This window comes from Acinonyx jubatus, chromosome C2 (assembly GCF_027475565.1).
Source record: "Acinonyx jubatus isolate Ajub_Pintada_27869175 chromosome C2, VMU_Ajub_asm_v1.0, whole genome shotgun sequence".
Classification (NCBI taxonomy): domain Eukaryota; kingdom Metazoa; phylum Chordata; class Mammalia; order Carnivora; family Felidae; genus Acinonyx; species Acinonyx jubatus.
In genome coordinates this window covers 106,154,555-106,176,059 of record NC_069384.1, presented here as the reverse complement: position 1 = coordinate 106,176,059, position 21,505 = coordinate 106,154,555, and the positions used below count along the sequence as shown (strand labels likewise).

Here is a 21,505-nt window from a genome sequence, read left to right as displayed (position 1 = left end):
TAGTCTTAGCACTCCTGAGAAAATTTAACCTCGGATCTTCTAACTTACCTAAATGTGTGTAAAAAGGGATCTATTACACTCCCTTATCCATCTCAGGTTAAAATCAAGGTCTCACTGCAGGTCAGAGAGATTTTCTTGAATTACTGAAAAAGCATGAATAAAAAAGGCATGGACACCTTGCCTGCTGAAAGGGCCGTCTACACAAACATCAGGCTGTGCCTTCACTTTGTGTTCCATTTAAAAGCAGGGAACTAGATATCTGGTGTAAGATGGTGTGATACCTGGCCAGCAGGCATTGATGCAGTCCCTTCCAGTATCCCGTTAAAAACCGTGATGGAAAAGAAAAGCACACAGGCAACAGAATCACAAGAACCTGCCCCCCGCCCCCCACCACTGCTGGGCCACATGGGTGCCGCCCTTCAAAGCACCTGGGCCACTTTGTAGGGAACATTCTGAGATGCAAACTCCTGGGGGAAAAAAAGGGCTAAAGAAGCAGCTTGTGTGAGTGGCGGTAGGGAGGGAGAGATGGGCAGCGGTGCATTAGATCTCAGAAAGGGGAATTCTCTCCCGTACAGCCGTGGGTCAGCACACGGGACACTCAGCACAGGTGGAAGAGTGTGCCCTGTCAGAAGAGCGTGGTTGCCTACAGAGCAGGTAGTGGTAGCGGTAACAGCAACAGTATGGCAGGAGTAACAATGATAATGCTAGTTATATTTGTTGTTTATGATGGGCAGTCCATAGTGCCAAGAGCTTTGAAAGTATTTCATTTAATTCTCCTAAGAACTCTGTGAAGTTGGTATATTTATCAACTTCCTTTCACAGGGGAGAAAACTAAGGCACAGAGAGGTTAAGCAGCTCACCCAAAGTCACACAGCTTATAAGTGGCAAAGTCTGGATTGGCAAATAGACAATGTAAACTGGGAATTGGACTGGGGACCAAGCACATTGTCTTGACTCCATTTGTGTCTCTGAAAAGGGATGGGACCCTCACTTCAGAGCAAACTTGGGTGATGTCTCTATACTCTGTTGACATAACAGTCTAGCCTCATTTGAGGGTGAGCATTCAAGAAGCAAGAGAGAGAGAGAGAAGAGAGACAGAAAAAAAAAGAAAAGAGAGAACGTACTTAGAAATTATGGGAAAAAATTATAAAACAAGGGAAAACCATATAGGAAAAAAAGAAGACAAAACAGATCTATGAAAAAGATCTATTGCAAGAATCTTATAAGGACCCTTTAGGAGGCTATTTAGCATCCTGTAGAAACAGAATATTATAGGTCTCACATTCCTTTTTTAAAATGTGTCATTGTCTATATTAGGTCTTTAGGTCCTGTGCTTTCTGATTTATTTCTAGAATATGATGTCCTAGCTATAGCCTTAAAAAAAGCAGGTCCTTCTAAATACAGACAAAGGAGAAAAAGAGTGTTAAAACTGGTACAAAAGGAGAGAGATATAACAAATTATATAGCTGTTCACAAGAAAAACTCTCCAGATAAAGTCAAAGGCCAAAATTTATAAGAATAAAAACATGTTCTAAAATTAGTAATCAGAAGAGTGCTCATAAAAATTGTCTATGAAAGTCCATTTTTGTGGCACAGGTCTTCAGAAGTTAAAGTTTCTTTTGTAGAATAAAACCTTTTATTCTCAGAGGTCATTTATGCTCATTTTTCATTGTTAATCACAGTATGAAATTAACACCCATCATTGTAGAGTGTGTATAAACTTCCACTGTTTTGATTTGGGGCAAAGGATCTTGAGACTGTCTTTGCTCTTCTTCCTTTGATTTATTTCTATCATCTTATCATGTGCCATCCATTTCTCTCTCTTTTTTCCTTTCTTGCCATCTTCTGAATAGGTTTTCTTTTTTCTTTTCATCTTTTGCTATTACCACCCCACCCCCTACCTCTCTTTTGGAATTAATTATCTCTATATCTATTTTTAGGAGTTACCCTAGACATTTGAACACACTTACTTCATTTCTGGATGCTCTGCCCAAACAGTGCAAGAATCTTAGATTATTTGAACTATAGTTTTCCACCCCATTCCAATCTATATTATACTTTGACCAGTATTTGAATTCTATCTTGTTTGTTTAACCTCACAAATTAGACATTATGATGATGACAATGATGATGATGATGATGATGTCAGTGTTTATTTCAATATACCTAACATACTTACCACTTTCTTTGCTCACTGTTTCTTCTTGCAGACCTTCCTCCATTTGGTCTCATAATCTTTCTGCATAAAGCAGTTTTTCATTTTGGAAAATTTTATTCAATTGTTCATCAGTCTGTTTGATTGTGTTTTTAAAAAGCCATCTCCTCAGTCAGTTAAGCATCAGACTTGATTTCAGCTCAGGTCATGATCTCATGGTTCGTCAGTTTGAGCCCCAAGTCAGGCTCTGTACTGACAGCACAGAGCCCACTTAGGATTCTCTCTCACCCTCTCTCTCTGCCCCTCCCCAACTTGCGTACAGACACACACACACACACACACACACACACACACACACACACACATACACACTCTTTGTGTGTCTCTCTCTCTCAAAATAAATGAAGTAACCTTTAAAAAAAATAAAAAGCCATCTCTTATTCCTTTCTCACAAAATATTTATTTCTTCACCATACCAAACATGGTTATTTTATATTCTGTGTCTTATCATCTTTACAGATCTGATTTTGCTGCCTGTGTCTGCTCGTTCTCATTCACGGTGCTTTATTCTCCTGCAGGGGAGGAGAAAAGGCAGAGTATACCTATGTGTGGTTTTATGTGAGCTTATGTTCTTTGGAACTCTATCTATAGGAATTCTTCGAGGCCTCAGTTGAGATTGCATTCTTCCAGAAAACATTTACATTTGCTCCTCCCAGGTGATTATACAAACATTCTGAGAGTGCTTTAATTAAAATTCTCCTCTTTCAGTTTTTCAGATACATGTGGTGTAACATAAATTCATGCAAAAAGCCACGTGAGGGCCAAGCTGTAGTTCTAAATTCCCCAGTGAGATTTCCTACCACTCTCCCCCGGCATAAAAATAGAATCAGATGTGGTTTGTCCCCTTCTGTGTAGCAGTTCGTTTTTTACTCACCCTTAATTGAAGGTAAAGCCCTTTGAGATTCCTGCTTCATGTAGGGGTCTTCTATAAGATTTCAAATGTTGTGGCAGGGGTGGTGGTGGTGAAATAGATAAAGAGGATTAAGGGCACTGAGTATGTATAGAATTGTTAAATCATATTGTAGCAAAAAAAAAAAAAAAAAGATTTCCAATTTTGTGTGGGCCTAACACAAAGAGAGCTGGCTTTGGTTCTCCTCTCCCAAAGTTGTTACTTTTATCTTGTTTTTGATCTCTGCTGATGCTTTACTTTTGTGCCATCTCAGTGATGTCTTTTTTTTTTTTTTATGTTTATTTATTTTTGAGAGAGAGAGAGAGAGAGCGAGGGAGGGACAGAGAGAGACAGGGACAGAAGATCCAACGCAGGCTCTGCACTGACAGCAGAGAGCCCCATGCAGGGCTTGAATTAACGATCCATGAGATCGTGACCTGAGTCGAAGTTGGACACTTAACCGACTAAGCCACCAAGGTGCCCCTCAGTGATCTCTTTTAAAAGTGTTTTCTTGGTTATTTTATCTGACATTTTGGTTATTTTTATTGGGTAAACCTTTTAGCATATCTAGTTCAAGCAAATCCTCCAGAGTGCAGTGTATATGCTCAATTGATGACCTATGGAAAGCACTGTGTTGGAAGCAAACAGATGTCTGGGAACCAAAGGGTGGACACAGAAGTGGCCCCACTTACCATCATTCCAGTGGCCCACTGACATAAGTTTTCCATCTCGTTTCTACAACTGTGGGCCCTGCAGAGTCAGCAGCCCCAGTCTCCAGAGGGGGTGCACTCTCACCCCAAGACACATGGAGAGTCCCACTGAATTATAAGCTACAGCTGTCACCAGGCTCTTTGGGTTCCTTTGTGCTCCCTGTACCCAGGTAGCAGGAGGTGAGAAAAGGTGTCGCCATGCTGGCAACCACAAAGACTAGCAGAGGTGATAGCAGGTGACTGGGGAAATTTGGAATGGACAGTGAAGGAGAGTGATGATGAGTACCAGTTGTGACCCTAAAACTAACTGCTGTGGCAGGGGCTTTAGTTTGTCCCACTTACTTCCCTTTTCTGAGTGTGTCCTCAGGAAGAGAAGTTCATGGGAACTGCAGTAGCCTGCTCCCAAGACAGCCCCCAACGATCCCTGCCTCTTGATATTCATACCCTTGTGTGGTCCCTCCCACATTGGATCAAGGTTGGTCTGTGCAGCCAATAGAATATGATGGAAGGGATGGTATGTAACTTCCAAAATTAGGTTATAAAAGACTACACCTTCTGTTTTAGTCTCTCTCTCACATCACTTGCCAACTTGCTACCTACAATTGGTCATGAGACACACAGGCAGCTTTCAGAGAGGCCCACGTGAAGAAGAATGGAGACCTCAGGCCAATAGCCAGCAAGAAACTGAGGCCAGCCAGCAATCACATGAGTTCAGAACCAGATTCTTTAGCCCCAGTCAAGTTTTGTGATGACTCCAGCTCTGGCCAACATCTTGACTACAACTTCATGAGAGACCTTGAACCAGAACCATGCAGCTAAGCTACTCCCAGATTCCTGGCTCTTAGAAACTGAATGAGATAATTGTGTTCTTTAAGTTGCAAAGTTTGGGGATAACTTGTTACACAGCAGTAGATAACAAATACAGGAACCCTGGCAGATCTGTGCCCCAAATGTATAAAGCAAGTAAACCCATGTGGCACAAGGAGCAAACTGTGGCAGCCACATTAGAATGTTATTCACATCTCCAATTAAGTACCTGCTCCAATGGGTAAGAGTTCACTAACAGCCTTCAGCTATTAGAGCCTTCAAGATCTGCCTTGGTTTCCAAGCTGAAGCCATATGCTTCCAGGAAGACCCTGGGCAATAACTGAGAATTTGTAATTTCTGGCCAGTGCAGGACTGCTCAGTGGAGACTCCCAGTTGACTGCCTGAGACTTACTCAGCTCTGTGCCACCAAAGCTCCTTACTGCCTTCTCTTGTTCACAGATGCCTCACCTGCACTGTAGTCTGAAGGTTTTCCCTGCTCTTTCTCCCTTTTAAGGAGTTTGCCCCAATAAACTACACATACTTCTAGTTCTGTCTTGTGTCTAGTTCCCAGGAGACCTGAGTTTTAACTTTATTATTACCTTTCTTTCTTTTATTTATTTTGTTTTTAAATTTTCTTCCCATTGCTGCTTGTGAAGGTACAAGTTTAGCGTAATTATTTTAAATATTTTTTTTTCTAATTAAGAATTCAAAGCTAGAGAATTCCTTTAGTCATCTGTTTCTGGGAGAAGCAAATTTATAGAGTGTTTAATTAAAAAAATATTTTTCTGTTTGGAAGAAACCCAGGATATATGTCTTATTTATTTTGATTCTTTGGTTAATTTTAATCCATGGTAAATTATAACAAACATTGCTATCTAAAATTAATCCTGAAGAATAATGCTGATTTTTAAACAAAATGGTTGTCGGTAATTTTTAATTTTGTATCAGTGTCTGTTCATTTATTTATTCCTTGAACAAACATTTATTAAGCTCTTTGTTCCAGTCATTATGTTCAGGTAGTGAATTAAGAAACATCTTTACCAGATGGTTAATTTTCTTTTACTAAATACTGTAAAAAAAAAATTTAGGGAGATAAAAACCCTGTTTTTCTACAGATCACAATTCAGTATTTGACCATAAAATGTTTCTTGGCCTGGTTTCAGATTGTTCCTAAATAATTCTCCAGTTGAATGAATCCCAGGTGCTCCATCGACCTTGTCATTAATAACCTGTTGACCTCATAATTATTTTGTAAAGAAATAGATGAAATAAGTAATTTCTTCAAGAGATGAAGAACATATTGCCTGTTCAACCAATAATTCACTAATTCATTCAGTGTTGATTCATGGCTTCAAGAAAAGGAAAGGAATATAAAAAAATGACATTAATCAAGAAAGCCTAAGTAAACAGGACAAAAAGTTTTATCCGTATCCGAGCTCTTTGCATTTTACTTACTGTCATCATTGGCCAAGGGCACATACCACACGGCCTCTGCTCTGTTTGCTTTTCCCCACTATGCACATGGCAGAGGCCTGGAAATGTTACCTGTGCTTTGGGCAGGGTGCAAGGCTTGGGAGAGCTCTCCCTGCAGTACCCCAGGTGATAAGGAATTGTGCAGCATGCATTTCTTGTTGAAAGTAAATTTCAAGTTAGTCTTGTACGGAGACACCCTTTGATGTTGCTGGGGAAGCATGACAAAGTGGAGAGAGTCGACCCTCTGTCTTTTGTTTGGCATCAGGATCAAGTACTCCATCTATCATCTGCACAACAATAATATTTTGACCTTTATCTCTTTATACAACATTTAGTCAAGAAATGGACTGTAAAGATTTTTTATCACACCCTACCCCCTCCCTGAGCTAGATCATTTTTATGCCATGATATCCGTTTTACTTACTTACAATTATTCTTTAATTTTTATGCCCATAATATACTCAAATATGTTGAGTCTCCTTCCATAGTTGGCACTGACTGAATTCCATACCTAATGCATAAGTAACTACCTGGGGTGTGTTTTTAGGAAACAGCTCTGAACTGCCTGTATCTGCCACTTTGCCATGCCTGGGAGAAACAGACTCTCCCTTATTAATCTATGAACAATTTAGAAGGAATGAAAATCAGAGTTTATCAAGTTCATGTCACTATCTTTATGTATTGGCATTTGGAAATGTCTCTAGTCATTGTTTTTCATTATCACACTCTGGCTTTTAAAGCCTCCAAAATAGTCATTTTGGCAAAGGAGCAAATACCAGCAACTGCGCAAAAACAATGGGCCTCCCTTTGTAATGTGATGTGGGGAAAATATTTTTTTTAATTTTCTAACAGGTGCTGGGCTATGAGTCTGACTCATAAAGAGAGTAATTATACCTCTTTTCTGAAGTGAACCAGTAGAGAGAGAGCATACTGAAATTAATAAGGAAAGCATGACTTGGCTTCACTCTCTCTATCTGGAGAATTCCTGATCCTGAGAGGTTTTTTTGTTTTTTTGTTTTAAATGAATCATTGCTTCGTGAAGTAGCACAGGAGTGCGTATTTGTCTTTGTGTCAAAAACAAGGACTCTTAGCAAATTGAATCTCATCCTACCTGTAGGCAATTCAAGAAAGATAAAATCTTGAGAGCTTGATAGTGTAGAGCAAGGATAAAGCCTTCTTACAGATTGGAACAAAATTCTTGCCAGCTTCAACGGGCAGATAAAATGCATTTCAGAACCAACGTTCACATAAAGAACTTTTTAGTATTCCAGCCCTCCATACAGGCAGGGTGGTAACTGTGTAAACATGCCGCATTGTGTGAAAATGAGAGCCCATTGATTCTTGTGGAGCTTTAGTGATAGTATGAATCAGAACAAAAACCGCCTTCTCGTTCCTTAAGTGGTGAAAGGAAGGTGGGCCAGGCCTGAGGAATGACAATGAGGTAGTGTGACAAAGACCAGCTGAAAACAAGGGTGAAATGGCCAGATAGGTGCACTTTAATTTGAATTGCAAAGGGTAAATGTGTGATGTTGAATATTCAGCACCTGTAGTTCACAGAGGGATATAAAATTGTCCCAAATCCAGTTCAACTCAGAGAAGATTGTGTTCTCACTCTCTTCTCTCTCTCCTCTCTCTCTCACTCACTTTTGGAATATGATATAAAGCAATAAAAAAAAAAAAAAAAAAACCCAGGGGCTGACCAAAAAGGAAATTGCATGGAATTAATTTAAGAAGAAAAATTCCAAAAAGTAGTTGCTAGTCACTATAGCTCCTGGCGTTCCTGCATTTCCTTAAATCATTCTTGGATCACTCTCAGCAGTTTCTTTCCCCAGCCTCTTCACTGATGTACTTTATTCAGCTTCAGTGAACTGACAGGGTTGCAACGGAAGGACACCCACTTACACACAGCAGAGTGTGGGGGATGCCTTCGCAATCTGCGCTGTTTTGCGACTGACAGTGATACTGAAGATTTGTTGGAGGTTCCCTTGGGCATCAAACAAAATTACAAGCAAATAAATAAAACCTCCATGAAATCAAATCTTGTCACTGGACGTGGAGAAGGACAAGTTAGCATAGACAGCTATCACCTCAACAGGTCATTATTTGAAAGGGTATGAGAGTAAGCATGGTATAAGCCTGGAACTTAAAACCAGGAAAGTGTTTATGGATCGAGTTTGGATCCGTGAGTTCATTATTTCTTTTCAGTGACACCTACAACTACAGGGAGTGTAAATAAAACTAAGAATCCATTGTATCCTTTGGTGTTATGGCTGAATTGCATACCTCTCAAGTTCATATGTCGAAGCCCTACTTCCTCCTATGACTGTATTTGGAGATAGAACCTTTTAAGAGGTAAAGTTAAATGAGGTCCTAAGGATGAGACACTAAATGCAATAGAATTGGTGTCCTTATAAGAAGAGGAAGAGACACCAGTGGTTGGTATGCATAGAGGAAAGACCATGTGAGGCCACAGAAGGCAGCAGTCTGCAAGCCAAGGAGAGAGACCTCAGAGAGACCAAGTCTGCCAACACCTTGATCTTGAACTTGCAGCCTTTAGAGCTGTGAAAAAATAAGTTCCTGTGGTTTAAGCCACCCAGTCTGTGGTATTTTGTTATGGCAGCCCAAATAAACTAAGACATTGAGACACTTTACAGATATAATGCCATCCCGCTATGGTATTGAGTTGTAGCCCCGGATCAAGGAAAAGGCCAGAATTCCATGGAAGTCTGACATACACACCAAAATTGACCTCTCTGTCAATTTCCATCTCTCTTGTGCATTATACTAATAGCACAAGGCATAAAAGAACCATCCATTAGATTCAGGCTGTTAGGTGCTCTGAAAAGGCAAAAGTGACTCACAGAGCTTCTGCCCTTAACTCTCATCGTCTGGAGAAAGACAAGATGAGTCAGTACTCTGATACAGGTTATAAGAAAGGGCTTTTGGAGACAAGAATGAATAGTTTAATTTGGGGGTCAGAATTGTGGGAAGGACAGAAAGGAGCAGGGAAGGTTTCAGAAAGAGGGAGAAGTTTGAGGAAAACTGTTTTGGTATCTATCGGTGTCTAACAAAGCACCCCAGACTACTGGCATGAAAAACCACCAATTTATGCCACTCAGAGAGTCTGTGGGTCAGGAATTTGGATAGAACACAATGTGGGCAGTCTCTTCTCCATACTGTCGGAACCCCAGTTGGCTGGGAGTGACTCAAACAACAGAGTGCTGGAAGCATCCACTTCTAGGATGGCTTCATGTGCCGCATACCTGGGATGAAGGACAGGTTCAGCTAGAATGTCAACCATAGTACCCCCAGATGACCTCTCCAGTACTGCAGCCTCAGGGTGGTTGACCTCTTACACTGAGGTCCAGGGCTTCCATATCTGGTGCTCCTAGCACACAAGGCAGAAACTGCGTGGCCTTTTATGGCCTTCCCTCAGAAATCACATAGGAACATTTCCGCTGTGCTCATTGGTGGAAGCAGTTTCATTTAAAAGGACAGGACACAGACTCCACCTCTCTGTGGAAGGAATAATCAAATATTGTTGCCACATTTTAAAACTGTCACGACTTCAAAGCATGACCAGGATTTCAACAAACCTCATGTACCAAAATTTTATTGGCTAAAATTGTTTTATGATTTCACATGGAATGCACTTTCATTATTTAAAAGAAAAGAGGGGCACAAATGTCCATCAAAAGATAAATGGATAAAGAAGATGTGGCATACACACACACACACACACACACACACACACACACACACACACACACACTGGAATATTACTCTGCAGTCAAAAAGAATGAAATCTTGCCATTTGCAACAATTTGGATGGAACTAGAGGGTATTATGTTAAGCAAGATTAGAGAAAGACAAATATCATATGACTTAACTCATATGTGGAATTTAAGACACAAAACAGATGAACATAAGGGAAGGGAAGCAAAAATAATATAAAAACAGGGGAGAGGACAAAACATAAGAGACTCTTAAATACAGAGAACAAACTGAGGGTTGCTGGAGGGGTTTTGAGTGGGGGGATAGGCTAAATGGGCAAGGAGCATTAAGGAAGACACTTGTTGGGATCAGCACTGGGTGTTCTATGTAGGGGATGAATCGCTGGATTCTACTCCTGAAATCAGATTGCACTATATGCTAACTACCTTGGATGTAAATTTTTTAGAAAAGAAAAGAAAAGGAAGGAAGACAAGACAAGACAAGACAAAAAAAAAAGAAAGAGAAAGGAAGGAAGGAAGGAAGGAAGGAAGGAAGGAAGGAAGGAAGGAAGGAAGAAAGAAAGAAAGAAAGAAAAGAGGGGCACCTGGGTGGCTCAGTTGGTTAAGCGTCCAAATTCAGCACAGGTCATGATCTCATGGTTCATGAGTTCAAGCCCTGTGTTGGGCTCTGTGCTGACAGCTCAGAGCCTGGAGCCCACTTCAGATTCTGTGTCTCCCTCTCTCTCTGCCCCTCCCCCACTGGTTCTCTGTCTCTGTCTCTCTCTCTCTCTCTTTCTCAAAAATAAATAAACATGAAGAAAAGAAAAGAAAACCATGGAAAAATATAAGGAAACTTATTATTTCGACAGGCAAGCTATGTGCCTGAGGTCGGTAGAAATAGAGCTATAATAAGAAATAAGAAATAATCCCTACTCTCAAAGAGTTTACAGCCTACTAAACCAAACATACTCACCCCATCAAGAGGTACCACAACTAATATGTTGGTGCAATCCTTCCCAATTTGAATAAAACAAATTGAGATTATCCTGCACATACATTTTGTGTCCTGGTTTGTTTGTTTCCCCCTGATACACAAGATAGTATGGGAATTTTCCTCGTGGTATTAAATATTCTGCAAAACTGTGATTGATCCTGAATGAACGTAGCATGTATCATATGAATAGACCATTGTTTATTTAACCATTTCTCTGCTGCTGGACATTCAGGCTGTCTTCAAGTTTTTGCTACTGCAAAATAATACCGTAATAAACATGCTTACTCATCTTTATGATCCTCTGATAACTTTCATAGCATAAATCTCAAAATTAGTTGAATTACTATTTCAGAAAGAAGGTTTTAGAAGCTCTTGACTATAGTTTTCCAATTGGGTTTGCAAAAATGCTGTCCTGGATTACATTTCCCTAGCAGAAGTTGGAGGAGTGTCAAGCAGAAGACCATGTGGAAAGCAAGCCTGTTCTCTAGGTATGGGGTAGAGAGATTTGGCCCAGTCTGAATTAAACTAAAAAATACTGAAAGAAACCAAAGGCGGGTTATAAACCACAATCAACTAATAAGTAGCATGGGCTTGGCAGCTAAGAAGATAAATTCTGGGAAATGATTACTGCAGAGTCAGGGTAAATGTAAAGGCTTCATCAGCTTTTAGCACAGCTTTGGGGTGATGTTCTGAAACCAAGTGTGACTGCAGGGATGCTCAGAAACCTAGGTTCATTGTGGTGTGAGTTAGGTCTCCTTAGGAGGCAAGCGACAGAAGCCAACCCTGGCTAAGCTAAACCCAAAGGGAATTTACTGGAAAAACAGTTGATTTCTCAATGACTGGGAAATCAGGCTCAGAAACCGGAACATAATGGACAGGAACTGGGAAACTCAGTGGGCAGGAAGCAGCATAAAATCGAGGGTCTAAGACACATGACCTCTTAGCAGGGTCACCTGGGTACACTGCTGTGAATAATGAATAAGCTCCAATTGGTTTCCGTCTTTTTGATGACTTGGCTCAAATTTCAGATTCCTGGGAAGGCAAATCCAACCAACCTCACCAGGTTCAAGCGCTTGCCCTGGGGCCAGGGAAAGGAAGGCACCTTGACTAAACAGCTTCCCATGTGTGGGAGAGGTAATTACCAGAGGTAAATCAGGGCACAGCCAGCCCAAACCAAAAACTATCTACCATACCATGTCACCTGGTGGGAAGGAACACCAATACCTAACCTTGAACCCAAATACATTTCCCACCTCTGCCTTCCTACTCCACTCCACCCCACCATACCGAAGTAGGAATCTGTGGGAATGACAAGAGACCCAGGGACTATTAGACTTTGATTAAGGGTCAAACGGGAAGTTGTAAGTATGAGCCATAATGCATGGTGCTTGAAGGCAGGATGGATAAATAATTAAAACAAATTATCCTGTTCTACCTTGAGAGGCTACCAGAGTATTAGCCTATTCCCCTCCCCACTTCTTTTTTGTTTGTTAATCAGTCTTTGCCTGATTAAAGGCAACCAGGAAACAAGCGGACTGGAAGCAGTCTCAACAGAGGGCCAGAACCAGGCCCTGCACACTGCCTTCGGCTAGGCTAGAGATCCCTTCTGCCTGGTAAGCCCTATGCAGAAGAGAGAAGCCAAAAGAGATTGTCACCTAGTTTTGTTTGAGGGGGATGCCAAACATGGATTAGGACATGGTGTCATGTTAGGAGGCTGGCTATCCCCAAGAGGACACCCCTTAGGGCAATATCTCCCAGTCTTGTTATTCCTGCTAGCTAACAGTGGATAAAAATGAGGCCATTGGCCCTGAAGTTACCTCTGGTATTTGGGAACAGGAAGAAGAGACCAGATTCCTTCCGCAGATACCTCCATCATCAAGCCAGGCAGTGACAGCATGACAAAGGGGACAGGTAGGTTTTAAGGACAGAAGCAAAGTAACACAAGTCTGATTGCACTTGGGGGATATGAAAAGTCAGGGTCAGGGAGGAGTTCCTAGGATGGGAGAGTGTCATAAAGGGGAAGAGGTACCCATGAAGAAAGGAGGATGGTCAGGAAATGGCAGAGTCCACTCTTTCTGGAAAGAGGCCAAGAGACTTGCTTGGTCTCAGATCCCCGTTGCTTCCCTTACTGGGGGAATCATCCTAGGGTGTGACAGATCAGATTTCTTAAAATATTCCCTTTGCATCATCAGGAAGGTAGATAATTAGCTGCTCTCTTGACATGGGTATTAGGGTACAAGGTGGGGAGAGTGGTCCTATACTGGTTGCCAGAGTCAACTTCTATGTTCAAAAGCATATTTAAAAAAACAAAAACAAAACTATAGGATCTTTACATCTGCAGGGCAGTGGCAAGATCTCAAGAGTTCCCAAGAAAACCCTTTCAGCCCCTTTGAGGAGAGTGGGGAGATGTCATTTGTGGGACGGCCTTGCTGATTTGGGGAGGGGTGGCCCAGTCAGTGGGACCAGGGTCACAGCAGGACCAGAAGGAGCCCTGGCGACAGGAGGGGTTATGGTGGCCCTGCCATATGGAGAATTTAGAAACTGCCACACCATAGGATAAGTGCAAAGACATTTAGGTTCTGATTTTTCTCATGAGGAACACTTCAGTATTTTTTTCTGAAACGCCAAGTTATCTCTAATTTTTTTTCTCCATGTTCCAGTGTTTTATTTGCTTTGTGTGTTTGGGGTAACTAAGTGCTGGCCCCATGAGGCCTGACCAGTGGGACTTTGCTAACTGTGAGGAGGCAGCCTGGATATATCACAGCAAGAAGTAAGTCTAGACATGAAGCGTTTCCTGCCTGGCACCTGTGAGTCACCAGGATATCTCCCCAGGGAAGAAAATGTCCATCCTGGACAGGCTCTGTGTCCCCCATGGGGATTCTCCAGGGGAAGCCCTCAGCCCCTTCTGAGGAGGCAAAGGCTGAAGGACCAAGAACTGGCTAGATATCTGAAGAGGCATCTGGGATAGACTATCACCCAGAACCTCTGCTCTGAGACCCTTCGTCCCACTCAGGGGGCCCCACGGCCAGAGTGTTCTATACTCACCCTTCAAGCTCTAGGGCCTGGGCTCTCCTGGGGCCAGCCTTCCTCCACGGAGGCCCTTCTCTGCCTTTGCCTGAGCCCAACCCTGTCCTCCTTCCTGCCCAGAGCATTCCCACTTCTGAATTTATGTGGCACTTAAGTTCTTCTGACCTGTCAGCTGCTTTGCTGGTAGTTACCTTTTCTTTTTGATTTTTCATGTTTTAGTCTTCTGTCCAAAATTGTCATATGTTCCATGAGGCCAGGAATCATGTTTTCTTCTCTGTGTGTCCCCCACACACCCTGACACAGAGTAGGTGCTCCTCTGTGTCCCTTTCTCCCCCACAACCTTTGCTGATAACAGTTATATATCACGTTCATGCATTATCCAGACCAATGGTTCTAATCTTTCCAGGGTAATCATATTTCTTGAGAATATTGTGAAAGCGGTGACCCTCTCCCCAGGAAGATGCACATAATCATGTAGAAGCAAAATGCTCGTGCTAGTAATTTCAGGGCTTTGCAGCCCCACTTAAACCTGCCCAGCAGTTGACTAAGCTAAGAGCTGCTGTTTGGGGGCACCTGGGTGGCTTGGTCGGTTAACCGTATGACTTTGGCTCAGGTCATGATCTCACAGTTCGTGGGTTCAAGCCCCACACTGGGTTCTGTGCTAACAGCTCAGAGCCTGGAGCCTGCTTCAGATTCTGTGTGTCTCTCTCTCTGCCCCTTCCCTGCTCATGCTCTGTCTCTCTCCTCTCTCAAAAGTAAATAAACATTAAAAAACAAAACAAAACAAGAGCCTCTGTTTAAACTGGTTCTTTCAACCATGCTGCAAGGCAGCTGCCACGGGCATTATGACCTGTGCCTTGCAGGTGGGAAAAGTGAAGGTGGGAGAGAGACTCCTTCAGTCTTTCTGCTCTGAGTGCAGAGTGCGTGCCTCCTCGCCTGGGGTCCCCATCTCCTTTGATATCTGTTTGGCAGATTTGCCCTCAGAAGTGCAAAGCCAACATGAGAAATACCTCTTCAGTCAGTATCTGTGCGTCAGCGCAGAAACTTTCATTCCTGTCATTCTTGCTTTTGTTAGGATGTCTGGCTTCTAATGGAACAGTGCCTTGCAAAGGCCAGCTGCATCCCTTGCCAGTGAGTTTCTCTCCTGGTGTCAGAGAGGAGGGTGGGATATCAACAAGCTGCTTGTTGCCTCGAATCTTTGACTTGCTTATCAGAGGTCCCCAGCCGGCTCCCCCAAGCCAAATGCAGGACGTCAAATGTGAGAGCAGCCAGGGGCTATTCCTGTGGCAGGCAGACCTTCTCACCTCTGGGCCTGAGATGCCCTGCACCAAACCCCAGGCCTTTGCTCAGCCGTCCACCCTCCACAGGCCCCGGGGCCCCAGCCGGTAAATGATGTGATGAGGAAGGAGTCATGCCCGAAGGGGCCTTACATTACGTTCTACTGTCTGCGTGCAGTGCAGCGTGGGAAAGGAACGTCCCTCTGCGGTCACTAACGCGCTGGGCCTCAGTCACCACATCCAAAATCAATCTTTACTGCCTCAATGAAGGAAAACAACAATCCCACAGCTCCTCCAGGCCCTGGACCGTGAGTGAATTCTGGCCACCTGGGCATCCCCCAGACTCAGCTCCTGACTTGACAGAGTGTAATAGCTTCAGAAAGTGGTGGCTTGTTCCAACACCGTTTGCCGTGTTTGAGCAAATGCACTTCTTCACAGCTCCACCTGTCTGCCGGCGGCTCTGTGACTGATGGATGGCCCCAGCCCCCAGAGGCCGGGTGGTCATACATGGGGGTTACCTCCCTGCACACCAAATTGTTCAACCACCTCTACCCACGGCTCCGGGGCTTGTCCCAGAATAGGTGTGCACCTCTCCTGAGTTTGGATGTGTTCGCTTATTAAGCAGTGAACACAACCCGCTAAGGAAAAATATGTCTTTTGTTTCATTTTGTGTTACCTTTCTCCTTTGTGCTCTTGCTGGTATGACCCCAGGCTCCTCCTAGTAGCTGTTGTGCTGTCTCCAAGGCTACAACCTGCCCCCAAAAGATACTCATATTTCTCAGAGGAAGAGCCTTACCCACTTATCTGTTTCCCCACCTCACTGAAGAAAATTCCAGTGTTTGGGGTGTCTGGGTGGCTCAGTCGGTTAAGCATCTGACTTCTTTGGCTCAGGTCATGATCTCCCAGTTCATGGGTTCCAGCCCTGTGTCGGGCTCTGCCCTGACAGCTTAGAGCCTGGGCCCTGCTTTGGATTCTGTGTCTCCTTCTCTCCCTGCCCCCCTCCCCCACTTGTTCTCTCTCTCTCTCTCTCTCTCTTTCAAAAATAAACATTAAAAAAAAAAAACTTAAAAAAAAAAAGAAAATTCCAATGTTTGACTAGCTGTCAGGACAAAACATTTGGCCAGAAGGTATAAGTAGCTGCCTGATGCTGAGGTATGAAAACAGTGATGACTTATAGGAACAAGGGGTAGGTCTGTGAGGGAGCCTCACCAGGGAGCGGCTCACCTCATACTTCCTCTCTGCCTCCTCAGGGACTCTCCTATCTCAGTGGTTCTCGACCAGGGACAGTTCTGCCCCCAGGGGACATTGACGGTGGTGATATTCTTGGCCGTCACAACTTGGGAGGCAGGGGAGTGCTACCAGCGTCCAGTGTGTAGAGGCCAGGGATTCTGCTAACCCCCTACAGCACACAGGACAGCCCTCCACAGCAAAGAATGATCCAGCCCAAATGTCACTTGTGCTGAAGTTGAGAAACCCTGACATCAAGTCAGCCACTCCTACTTTCATACAACATTCCAAGTAATCTGTGGCATATACACACACATCTGGAGATCCAGCCCTAACTTCCCTGAATCCACAACTCCCTGGGGACCCTCCCACCCTGGTTCAGAATCTCTGCCTTGGTTACAGCTTAAGCCTAAATGACCTCAAGTTCCCCCGTCAAAAATGCACCCCTCTTCATTTCAACATCCCCAGTGCTGTATCATTTGCCCCACTTTAGGGCAGGCCTACCCAGGAAACAGCCTGGTTTTCTTCCTAAGGGCCTCCCTAGTTTATAATAGCAAATGGATTATTTCCTCAATGCAAGTCCACTCGCTGTGTGACTCAGACGGTTGCTTTTGTCAGGTCATGAGATGGAGGAAACAAACAGCGGGGAAATCCCAAATCCTTAGCCACCCCATCTCCCAAAGTAAGCCCTACCCTTGGTCCTTAAAAGGCATTTGCAGCCTTCTATCTGCAACAAATGAACTAAAAAGACAGATGTGTAAAAACCAGATCCTTTTTGTTGGACAACAGAAATACTTCACAAGATCCTTTTACAGCATCCAGTAATCATTTACTCATCTTTTGCTGGACCCGGGGATAGTCTCCTTCTCAGAAGAAAGGCACCTTCCTATAAAACCGCCTTGGGTGGAACCCTTGGCAGGGAGAAGAAAGCAGTGAGATCTTTCCCGGGTATGGCTCCTAGGGATTGGTGATATCCTTAGAGACAGCCCCAATCTGGGTCACAGTGGTGCTGGATGGCTGCCTCCCTCCCACCCCTGAGAAACTCAGGCCTTCCTATAAGTTTTCAGGCTCCCGGTCCCTGGCTGTCTGCAGGAAGCTGGCTGTGTATTTGCACTGGAGGTGAGCACTCAGGCAGATGCACTGGGCTGTCGCTGGTTCATGTTTCTTTGGAGCAGACACAGGTACGCATCAAATCTGCTACGTGTGGCCTTGTCAAAACAAAGAGACATCTCTTGGCATATCACATTTACCCCAGCTTTCTAGCACTCCTGATGACACAGGAGTGATTCACCAAAAATAAACAGTGTCCGTGTTATGCTGAGGATCTGTGTCCACCTTGGGTTTCCAGTCTTGTGGGGAGCAGCCTGCATCCTTGTTTTCCTTTCTTCCTGAGCCTGATCCTTTGAAGGTGCTTGGTGGCTTCAGGGACCTCATGTTGGACTGTGAGTTTAAAAATTTTTTTTTAATGTTTATTTATTTTTGAGACAGATACAGAGCATGAACAGGGGAGGGTCAGAGAGAGAGGGAGACATAGAATCTGAAGCAGGCTCCAGGCTCTGAGCTCTCAGCACAGAGCCCGACGCGGGGCTCAAACTCACGGACCATGAGATCATGACTTGAGCCGAAGTCAGACACTTAACCGACTGAGCCACCCAGGTGCCCCTGGACTGTGAGTTTAAACTACAGATGTTTGTCAGAAGTGCCCCAAGCAGCCTGGGATGTCCTGCTCAGAGCTAGCATTTACCAAGTGTCGACTCTTGCAAGGTTTAATTATGTCACCTAATTGAATCCTCACAAGGATCCTGTGCTCGTTTTATAAGACAGAAACTCCACTTCACCACACCTGGGCCACGTAGACCAGCTTAGGATAAGAGACCAAATACCCTCACTCCCCAACCCCGTTTGAGCATCCATCAAGCATTTGCTCTCTGACTGGTTTGATTTTTCAAGGATGTTGCTATTTGAAATGCTAGGCCTCCCAGTGGGAAGACGCCACCAGGGAAATGGAAACCTTGGGCATGGCTGGCCTGGGGTGGTAAACAGCCAGCGGGTGGTGGGGAGCAGTGGGCTGCGGGAAATGCCAATCAGCTGTGCCAGCAATTCTGCTTCTATTTCCCCAAGAAAAGCTGCAATCTAGGATTTGGTTTAGTGGAGTTTTTTTTTTTTTATGGGAAATCCTCTAGTTTTACATGTTGACAGTTGATTTAAAAAACAAACAAAACAGGGGCGCCTAGGGGGCTCAGTCGATTAGCATCCGACTCTTGATTTTGGCTCAGGTCATGATCCCTTGGTTCGTGAGTTCGATCCCTGTGTCAGGCTCTGTGCTGACAGTGAGGAGCCTGCTTGGGATTCTCTCCCTCTCTCTCTCTCTCTCTCTCTCTCTCTCTCTCTCTCTCCCTTTCTCTCTTCCCCTCCCCTACTCTCTCTCTCTCTCTCTCTGAAAAAAAATAAACTAAAAAAAAAAAAAGCAAAACACAAACAAAACAAAACTTGTTTAATACCCTGCAGGTGAAATAACACGTTTGTGAGCTGGTTTGCAATTTATAGGTTAGGCTTTCTGCTAGTTACAAAAATTCAAACACAGATTACAACGGGACCCCCTTTTTTTTGTCATTGTTCATGAAATGCACTTTTTATTAGAATGCATTAAAATTTTCAAAAATTCAGAACAAAGTTCTAAAGATATAAATGCTTAGGTATTTTTGTCACTACATTAATTTATCATATTAACATCGCCTTCTATTCCTAGGACGGTTTCCACAGGGCACGAAGCTGGAGGATGTTATCTCTGTCACTGTTCACGAGGCAGCGGTGAGATAGGCACCATTACTTCCATGGGTGCTCACAAGGACACTGAGGCTGGGAGAACCCAGTGACTAACTCAAACCCCATGACCATGTGCTGGCAGCCTAAAACCCAGCCAGGGCTTTCCAACTCTGACTGTGCTTTGCATTCAGTAAGCCCTGATTTTTAGTTTCCCCCACCAGTACGACTATACCAGTAAGTATTCTTCACTCCAGCCACATAATTTTTTCCCAAGTGAGCTCTGGTCATTAAGCAGAAAAAAAGTCATAAACACTCCTTGAAGCTAGCTTTCTTTTTAAGGGCCAATAAGGTAGAAAGTGATGTCTCTTCCCCTGGGGTGGGAGGACCTAAGAGTGAGTGGAAGGGGAAAACTGAATGTCCCACAAATGTTTGCAGCACTGGGGCATGCTCCAGGAAGGTGTCCAGGGGCATGCTTCCAGATGGTGTCCAACTTCCTTGGAGCAACCAAGGCCCATGCAGGTTTGACTCCAGACCTTGATCTTTATCCATACTGAATCATAACTTAGGCAACCTTCCTAGATCCGCAAAGCGATTTGTCCCCAGTACCTTTGTTCCATCAGGACAATGTAACTCAGGCCATTTTGCATCAGGAACTAGTCACTACCAACTAATTTGCTCTAATCCCTTGCTTATCAATCCTTATTAAAAGGGACTATTGGAGTTCTTGCAGGACAGGCCTCCACAGTTGTTACAACTTGGATCAGCCCTCAGATTCTAATTGGTTTCTTCTTAAAAGGCCCAAGCCCTTTTATCCTGTAATGAATGTTGCAAAACACTTTTGAACAAAATATAATCTTTTCATGAGGTAGTCATTACCTCATGCTAACCATTACATGTTAATATGTAGAGACAATAAAATAAAGCAGAGGCATTTCTCCTGTTAAGAAGGCTTTCTGGGTAGTGTGAGAACCTTCCCATATAAGGTACTTCTCACCAGGTGGTATAAAGAGCATCCGGGCCTAGAGGCTGACCCATTTCATCACCTTTGCAACTGTTTGTGGGAGACGATGTACAGAGAATGTTTATTATTGGAAGGAGCCCTGAAAGACAACATCAAGGGGAACCACAGTGCACATACGGAGTCGAGTGGCCTGGAATTTGATACCCAGCCTTGCACTAGCTCACGGTGTGGCTGGAGACAAGTCGAGCTCCTCATCTCTCAGACAAAATGACCCCTGGGGGCAGGAAGGGCAAAGTGGAAAGGGCAAACAAGAATAACATCTACTAAGAACCCAATGAGCTGCCAGGTCGCATCGCTGGTATTATTACATGAGGCCTCTCATGTAATGCTCACAATAGGACATCGGGATCCATGCCCCAGGCCACGTGACTTGTGGGTGGTGTGGCCAGAATCCAAAGCTGGATCTAGCAGACCCTAACATTGAGCTCTTTCCACAACTCAGTTCAGCACTTCTCAGACTCTGCCAATGAAGCATCTTCAGCAAGAGAAAAGACTGAAATACCTTGGATTTGTTTGTTCGGAGCTCCCACAACAAAGTACTACAAACTGAGTGGCTTCGACAATGGAAATGGATTGTCTCACAGTTCCGGAGGCCAGAAGTCTGAAATCAGTGTGTTGACTCCGTTGGTTCCTTATGAGCCTATGAGAAAGAATATATTCCAGGCCCCTTCCCCAGCTTCTGGGGGTTTGCTGGCAATCTTTGGCACTCTGGCTTGTAAACACATCATCCGCATCTCTGCCTCCATCTTCACATGGCATTCTCCCTGTGTGCATGTCTATGTCCAAATTTCCCCCTTTTTGTAAGGACCTACGCTACTCCAGTATGACCCCTCTAAACTAATTACACCTGCCATGACCCTCTTGCCCAAATTGGTTCACATTCTGAGGTAGTAGGGTTTAGGACTTGAACAGATTTGGTGGGGTTCAATTCAACCCATAACACTACCCACTGCAGGACCCTGATGGGATACCTAATGGCATCGGCCGTAGCATAACATGTCTCTGAAGTGTTGTGCATTACCTTTAAATTCATGAAACGGAGTGCTCTACTCCATTGTTACATCACTATTTAATACAAAAACATTTCCGAAAAGTCTGCGAGTAAAATTAGTGATCCACAAAGCTGCTCCATGTTGATCCTAGGGATCCAAGACCCCATTGCCGGGCCCCTATCCCACATTTTTTTGTGTCCTTAGAGGATATTCATACCAAGTATGGAAGCCCCCCCAAAGCAGAGACACTTGTAAGGAGGCAAAGGCACATTTAACCTAAACAGACATGAAGACTGTTGACTTAGGGCTGAACAATTCACATGAAACCATGTGAATTAAATACACAGAGAAAATATGGAGCATCCCTGACCAAAACCAACGAGGAAGCAGACCT

General features: G+C 43.8%; 1 protein-coding gene across 1 annotated transcript in view; it reads left to right on the top strand.

Annotated features, from left to right (window-relative positions):
- The window catches only part of LEKR1 (leucine, glutamate and lysine rich 1), a 216,828-nt gene that overhangs the window by 193,803 nt on the left and 1,520 nt on the right, over positions 1-21,505 (top strand). The window contains exons 16-18 of the transcript XR_008297893.1: positions 11,830-12,712; positions 13,462-13,571; positions 19,082-19,332. The gene's annotated coding sequence lies outside the window, so the exon portion shown is untranslated. The remainder of the gene's footprint in view (positions 1-11,829; positions 12,713-13,461; positions 13,572-19,081; positions 19,333-21,505) is intronic.